Source organism: Anoplophora glabripennis, unplaced genomic scaffold, assembly GCF_000390285.2.
Source record: "Anoplophora glabripennis isolate ALB-LARVAE unplaced genomic scaffold, Agla_2.0 scaffold145, whole genome shotgun sequence".
Classification (NCBI taxonomy): Eukaryota; Metazoa; Arthropoda; class Insecta; order Coleoptera; family Cerambycidae; genus Anoplophora; species Anoplophora glabripennis.
The window spans coordinates 954,440-962,842 of NW_019416303.1; the positions used below are offsets into that span (position 1 = coordinate 954,440).

At 32.9% G+C, this 8,403-nt stretch overlaps 1 protein-coding gene across 1 annotated transcript in view; it reads left to right on the forward strand.

Annotated features, from left to right (window-relative positions):
• Positions 1-1,695: 1,695 nt before the first annotated feature.
• Positions 1,696-8,403, forward strand: part of LOC108904281 (kelch-like protein 26) — a 35,028-nt gene continuing 28,320 nt past the window's right edge. Inside the window, exon 1 of the mRNA XM_018706765.1 lies at positions 1,696-1,884. The gene's annotated coding sequence lies outside the window, so the exon portion shown is untranslated. The remainder of the gene's footprint in view (positions 1,885-8,403) is intronic.

Here is an 8,403-nt window from a genome sequence, read left to right on the forward strand (position 1 = left end):
GTAGTAGCTGTTTCTAGAACAAATAGTTGAACAGTTACGGAATAGATTTTTAATAATATGAAAGCAGATTGGATATAAAAGTACTAGTCTTTACAGGTATGGGCTAAAAATACATTTTAGTTCAAATGTGTGCAAGTGATTTATTTCTTTTGTGTCAATGTTTCTTGAAATAGATTTCTCGTAAAAGACAGGTTATTTTTTATGTCAAGTCCAGACAAATATTGGAAAACCGTAGATGCCACGTGAACATACGATCTGAAACGTAAAAGTTCTTCTGTATACGGTCCAATTCAGAATATTGTCATTAATATACAGTCCTCATAATTTCAACCGTTTCTAGTATTTCGAAAAAAGAATTGCGCGATATAATATAGTGATGTATATTTTATCTGTTTTTTTCGCGTAAGACTTTTTAGGCAAAACTATTTTCATAAAAACCCTAGACTGTTCCTTTTGAGCAAGAGTTAAGTATGCTATAAATAAGCGACTTCAGACAATATGACGTTAAGTCCTCTGGTCGGTATTTCAGTGCATTTCTTTTAAGTCAAAATCACTGGGCGACGAAGCTGACAATACACTATCGGTGAACATCGCCGCAGGCGAAAAATTTAGAGCAATTTTGAAATAAATCATAATATTTCTTCCGAATACAGTCTATTAACTCGTTTTGAATTGTCTGTTAGAACCTGATTTTACTGTTTACTGTTTTACAAACAAAGTTTACAATAATAAAATGAAAATTATTTTCAATTATAATATTTTTTGCTTTATTATTTGCGGGGCAAACTGTTTTGTGCTTGTTATTGTTTGGTGTTTCATTTCCATCCATGGGCAACTAATTTTCATCAGTAGGCGACATTTGTGTCGCCTACTTCGCTAGTTAAAAAATGTTCTGCGGTATTTGATCACCGTGGTAGCGCAGTCGGTAGAGCATGCGGTGGCAAGCATTTTCGACCAGAGTTCCTATTCTGGTCCGGCTTCGATCCCTGGCGTCGGCACTGGCAATGTCGATGGATAATGGGTGTTTGTCCGCGTTTTTTTCAAGTGTAGCCCCCTTCCGCACATCCTTTGGTTTTGGATTTGGAGGTTGTTTCATTTCTGTGGTATGTTTTATGTTTATGTTTTATTTATATTTGCATAGCGGCCCCTGGGGTTTAAATGTATGGTTCGAAATCATTGGTCTCTAACATTCGGGTACTTAATTTTTACGTAAGAGTCGTTTGCAAATTCCTCTTGGTTTTCAAATACAAAAATTGAAATAATTTTTGCCAGATGACTTAATCTCCAGAGAATGAAAAAAAGAGATATCTGAAAATGCCAAGAAGTTTAAACCAGCGACGGCAACCAGTTTGGAAATTGTACAACCACTCACAGCTACTACAAAAGCCTGCAAACCAAACTATTTCTACTCCTGTTTTATTCCTTTGACAAGACGCTTTACCTTTTCAAAATATTCATTTTAATTTATTTACTGTAGTTTTCAGAGATTACAGTCTATATTTTAAAATCTAATTATTTAAGCATGATTTGTCTTATGCTAAAGCTAAAGTTGCTTGGCAGTTTTTCTTCAATACCTGAAATAAACTATATAAACCCTCTTTTGATATGCGGGCTACGACACTGTGGGTCGCCGCTCCGGGTTCTGCTTTCAGGTTCTTCGCCGTCCGACCAAGTACAATTCTCCATCCACCATCGCGCAGACTGGGTCACGTTGTATAATCCAGTTCCGTATATCCTTCTGGATGGCTCTTTGACGGTGTGTTGTTGCTAGATGTGAATTAGAACCGGAAGATTTCGTGAGCCTGAGCATTATGCACGGTACAGCGTTGGTGACAGTGTCCAGATAATACAAAAGTTTTGTCGGTGTACGATGCTTTGGATGTGGTAAGTCCATGTTGCAAATAGAGGTTAGAGAACCGTTTTATGTGTGCACCATTGTATCAATCAGTTGTTATACACGATGGGTGTATCTGGTACTGGTATCTGGTTGCTTTATTGTATAGGGTTGGAGTTTTGTTTACACTGTAAAAAGTGGTACATGTTCTATACTATATAAATATTGTCTACATAGTAGTTGAAATAATATTCTTAAAGGAGGTATAGTTTTTCAACCCATGATAAAAAAGTCGTGTATTTGCTTCTTACTGAAATTTATTTAAAAAAAATGTTAGGACGGCCCGAAAATACGGGTATGATTTTATTTGCTATACGCACTTTTAAGTGCAGTTAAAAGGTTTATAAGTATAACAAATTAATGTCAGTATTATTGTATGCGTTAATTTTTTTGGAAGCCCTTTTTTAATTTACACTGAGAAAAATGTAACTGTTAACAGTAACGATGTAAAACTGATATGCAATTTCTATCGCATAAGTTAATAGAATTTTAAGTATTTAGAAAATGAATTTTGTTTTACAACTTTTGGTGGCCACGAATGAATATTACAAAATTAATTAAGTAATGCAACATTATGACAAATTATTCAAATGTTAGACACGAGAAAACAATATAAAAAGAATTTGTTTACCAACACAAATAAACGTTTTTTGCATTATTCAGTTCGTTTTGTATTCCAATGCTAATTTGATTAGTGAAACGCGTATCTAATGTCGAATATTGAAAGTGCCTTTCAGTTTTTTTGTTTGTTATCATATACATTTATTCAAGTTTCACTTTCACAGTTACGGTGGAGTTCGTACAGTTTAAATTTAATATCATTTCAATCTGCTGTATGTATTATCCTTTTACGTATGCATATTGAAAAAACAAACATGCCGTCTAGGTACATAAACGATGTAATGTAATCGGATAAATTCGAGAGTAACTTTAACGGAAAATTTGTGTACGCTCTTGTATCGCAGCTTTAATATCAATATGTATAATAATAGAACCATTTTCAGGTTTCATTAAACGTAAATGCAAAAGAGAATATAACAAGTAAAAACTAAAGTAAAACTTTATTAATGGGGGCGTTTTTATGCCTAATTTTCAGCGAATTTATAGCAGTTTTTGACGAGAGCTTTAGAAAAGCTATAGTCTGTTTGGAAATGAAAGAGAGTAATAAAACCCCGAGATAAGAACCGGCCATGGGCGTGGTAATATTTCGTTTCAGGTAATTATCGGGTAACACTAATGCTAACAAAATTGACAGGGATTGGAAAATCGACTATCTACAGACTTTTAAAGGANAGTTTAAAGAACAAGAAACTCAATTTAAATTTTAATTTTCTATACAGTCATATTTTTTTTGTCCAGGTAACAATTTCTGCAAATTTAACATTAATCTGTGACAGAATGCTTGGACTATTAAGAAAAATAATTGAAGATACATTCTTGAGCTTGGTTTTCAAGGTAAATCCAACCATCAAATCAAATATTTCAACTTAAAGGGCGGTGTATATTAAGAATTAAAGCAAAAACTGCCCTGCATGAACTTTTTGATAGCATGTACCATTTTCGAGAAAAATGAAGTTGCATAGAAGCAAATGGGGGACAATTTCAGAATCTACTGCAGTATTTCGAGTTTTGCTAATTTATTTACATGTGCAGGTATTTTGTTCTGTCTGTCTCCGAGTTTGTTTCCTAATATTTTTCTGTTCTTATCATTTTTTTAAGCATTCATGTTCACCTACAATTCAGTCCATTCAGTAATTGTTTATTTTAGTAATGGTAGTGTACCAGTTTACAAAATCAAAAATTAGTTATTAATAGATAATTAACTATCTGTTACACTTATTTTTGAGTTATTAGAAGAAAATACACTTTCAATAGAAACGCATTTATTAATAATATCGCACCACTACAAGAATCGCGCCCGCCGTGTATCGCCGTCCCTTCTCTCTAGTCGTCCTAGAGATGTCGCATGCCTCAGGCTTGCCGTGGCTCTACTGCGCCGGTCTTCTTCCACCTCTCACTCTAGATTCACGTAACATATCATAATTTGTTTATTTTGATTTACTCTTTTGAAAGTTACTTTACAACAAGCTTAAACTTAAAATAAATATTTTTTATTTCTTTAAGTTAATAAAATATTTTATTTAACTGTTTTATGTGATACGTAAGCAATTAAAATTATATTCTTAAATGCAAAGAATAAATAAGCTAGGTAGATAAATGTCTTCAACTCATTTCTCAATTTAATATTCTGTTAATATAGGTGTGTACTTGTGCCGCTTTATGTGAGCAAAAAAATGCAACTTTAGTTTTTTCGAAAATGGTACATACTAGCGAATTTCGACAAGTATACCTTTTTTGTAGTATGCTTTAGTTAGAGTTTACAAAACCGTTTAGATATTTTGACTTTTAACACATTTCTTTTTCGATTGTATCCCTCTGCATTTCAGAAAGAAACCGTTTGCACATTATTCTTAACGCTCAGTTGATGTTTACTTGTTTACAAATGTTGACTTTTTTAACTTTAGCCGATTTAAAGATAATTAAAGAACACCATTTAGAAAGTAAATACGCACTAGATACGCACTGTATCTCGAAAACAGGTCGTCTAAGAAAAAACGTTACATGAACTACCCCCATTATTTTTCAATTAGGAACTTGCACACAAGTTTTTTGAAACATGAACGGGACACCCTGTATAACTAAAGTACATTTTTAGTCTTCAGCGGCCTATAGTTTACTGTTATAATAATTAACTTTTATATAAGTCGCCACAAATGGTACAAAATTTAAATTTGCGAAGCAAATGTTCGTTGTTATTTTTTGTTTGTTTGGTAAAATCTTATTCAGCCAGTGTAAAAATTCCTTCGATCTTTGATAGAGAAATTACAGTTACGCTACTTTACAAAAGTAATATTATTATGGTAACCAACTATTTCTATCAAAATTAAAAATACGTACCTTCTTTATATATAAATCATAAATGGTTTTGTAACTCGAAAATAAATAGAAACGGATGGAAAAAATATACTTTTTTATACAGGGTGTACCAAAAGTGCCGCCCGTCCTTCTGGGATTTGATTAAGGAGACAAAAACGAATTGAAAATCAAGACTGAAAAATTTTCCGATTGTTTTTCTTTGTCAAGTTATTAAAAAAAATGATTAAAAAAAACTAAAAAAGTGAAAATCCAATTTTTTTGTCTCAAAACTGAGGTATGTGCATTTACCAAGACAATAGTAGGTAAGTATAGTTCCCGATTGTCGGTTGTACCTGTTTGTAAGTAACCTGAAAAAGATAGAGAAAAACATTTTAATAATGAAACAATTTTAAAATGGAGAGGAAAAAACTTATAAAATAAAACCATATAGTGCTTAAATAATAGAAATTGTTTTTACAAAAGGTGTTCAAATAAGTTGCCCTCTACTTCACGACAAAGATTGACACGATTCAACATTGAAGCATGAACCCTTTGTAGCATCTCTTGGTCTATTAACGGCGACAGCAGAAAAGAAAAATCTAGAGGATTCAGATCTGGTGATCTAGAAGGCCATGCTATGGGTCCACCCCTTCCAATACATTGTCTGGGAAATTTTGAGTCAGATAATTTCATACTCGTAAACCATAATGTGATACAAGCTCCATCATGTTGAAACCAATAATTTAGTCTAACCGCAAACGGAATGTAATCTAGCAATGGCAATGATTTTCATTTAAAAACATACAGTTGCAACAAATACAGCTCTGAACTACTCCAGCCCAAATGTTTATTTCTAATTTTTTGAATAACTCGACAAAGAAAAACAATAGGAAAAATTTTCACTTGATTTCCAATTTGTTTTGGTCTCCTTAATCCAATCCCAGAAAGACGGCCGTCACTTTTGGGACACCCCGTATATGTATAAAAAGAACATAAAGATGATTTCGGTCAACACATATATTTATTTTATGGAATATTTTGAAAATAACTATTTTAATTTAAATAAAAAACATATTTTCTCAAAATGGATTTAAAACATGTTTTGAACTATATAAATGTCAAAGAACAATCGATCACTTTAGGAACTGTAAAGAATAATTCCTTACATATTTTAGACGTTATAATTAGAAAGAATAATCATGGATATGACAAGTGTAAGGGGGAAGTCAACAACTACCAATAGATATTTAAATTTCAATTGAAATCATTGTATAAACATAAAGGAAGGTGTAGCAAAATGTTTGTATCATTTATTTATTTATTCATTTACAAACATCAATTTCTTCGAAAGATCAAATTTAAAAAAATTGTATATGATGCCTAGAACATATATTATTCTAGATACGTTTATAGAACTTTTGAAAACATTGAAATAATTTTCAAAGGCAACAAAATTTGGCACACAAGAAAAAAGTCCAAACCCAAGAGACCCCACATATCATTTGCGAAGGAATTTGAACAGTATCCTCTAGCCAAAAGTCATGACTTGTCGATGAATTTCGGAGAAAAGTGAAATTTTTGGGTGAAAACTGGCCTAAATATGGGTCAAAACTGATTTTGTCCAAATATATAATTTTAGTAGTAATATGAGGTGCTGAACACGATGTCATTAGTAAAATTTACCCATGACCTTGATATTTCTCAGAAAATCCACTATTTCGGGGAAAACTGACCCATTTATCTTTTCTTTTCATTGTGTCAGAAAAACTCAATCTAATACCAATTTATTGTTGTTTTTAAATTTAATATTGGAAAACGTATACTATTTTTAAAGATGACCGCTAAATATTTTTTTAATTTTGTTACCTGCCCTTTCAAAAATGTGAACTCACAGTTTTATAACTACATTTAAATCTGAAACTCCAGAATGGAAATGCATGCAGAATAATGAGAACCCTTGAAAATTGAGGCTGGCTTTCGCATTTTTGGACGTATGACAGAACCAGTTCCAGTCCAACGGATCTAACTAGCGGCAGAAACCGCTTTGTTTACGTCCAATTACGCCTTTCCATTATGCTGTGGCAACGATAAAACTTTTTGCGATCCGGCAATGCCGCCCAATGAAAGCATGTAATTGCCGGTTCTTGCCTTTACACCGAATTAACGAGAAAGCTCAGTCAACCGTGACTGTCCGGGAAAAATTTGCATTATAATTGAAAAATAAAATTGGCCCCAAGAGTACATCTTCAAATTTACAAAAGTATTTCATTGATAAATTGAACTGAATTAAAACATTTGCAAATAAACGTCAGATACATGATAATTTCTGATGTTTCGTATTTATTTGGTAAGTACAAAGACATAAGTATTTTCAATAACCAGATCAGAGAACCCTTGAAACTATAAAACGGTGCTCAAATTTGATAATAATTAAAATTATAAGGGCTTATTGAGAACATCTGGAAATCCCCTACATAAAAGAATTAAAAAGTTGTGGTCGTAGATAGCCAGTTATCCGCTTTTTTTGTTCCGTTTTTTGTTTCAACAGAGAAGTTGCTAGTTCAATTTTTAGGTTATAAGTACTAATTTAGTTTTCATTACGCACACATGTGCCTTTTATTGTTTTAATTTCAAGCAAAATTAAACAGGCACATAAAAAGAGGTGGGCTGTTCTTTTGATTAATCTAGTCAGATTAGCACCAGCACCCACCATCATTTTCGAGAAAATGACTCCCAAATCCTCAAAAACTGGGTCATTTGCGAATAGTGTTCTTCGAGTTTGTTACATTTGTATGACGAACAGAACAGGCTAAGGTACATCAAATTAAAAATAAAATATGCGAAAGTTTCGTCACAAAACCAATAGGCTATTGAGGATGCAATACTCATACAGTTCATATATTAGAAACGAGTTCGTGGAGATATATGACGTCGTTTTGTGTTTCTGGTACAGTAAATACAGGAAGAATCTCTAGGAACAAAACAACTTGGTCTAACAAAGGAGATCTGAATCCAGGATCTTTTATTATTATAGTTATTACGATATCAATTGGAACCTGTGAATCTGAAAGCACTGCACTTCTCTTGAAATTTCATCCTATGCTTTAGCCATGATCTGTCTCGTAATTTATACTCGAATAGCCATTGGGCGAGTCCGGTATTGGTAGACCAGTCCGCCTGATGTAGAATCGACGGCGGCGCGCTGGTCGTCAAAGCAAACCTGTATTGGTCCACTAGGTCGTAAATCATTTATTGCATGGTATTCTATAATTAGTTTGGTGTCGAACGCAGTTTACTTGGCTTTGCCAGTGCAGTGAAGAGCAGTGCTTGGCGTGATATATTTATTGTTGGTATAATACGTATTATTAATTATTAGTTAATATTATTTGTTCATGTTGTAACTAGTAAAGGGTTATTAAAATAAATATTATATGTAATTATCTAGTAATTTAGTATGGCTTTCTGGAGACCCTTTGAAACGGAAGATAACGAAATAACCCAGGAACATCCCCAAATAGTCGAGCCGGTTTTTGTCGAAAGCGTAGAAACAAACTCAAGAGTTTAAAAACAAAGATTTACACGTACAAAGTCAA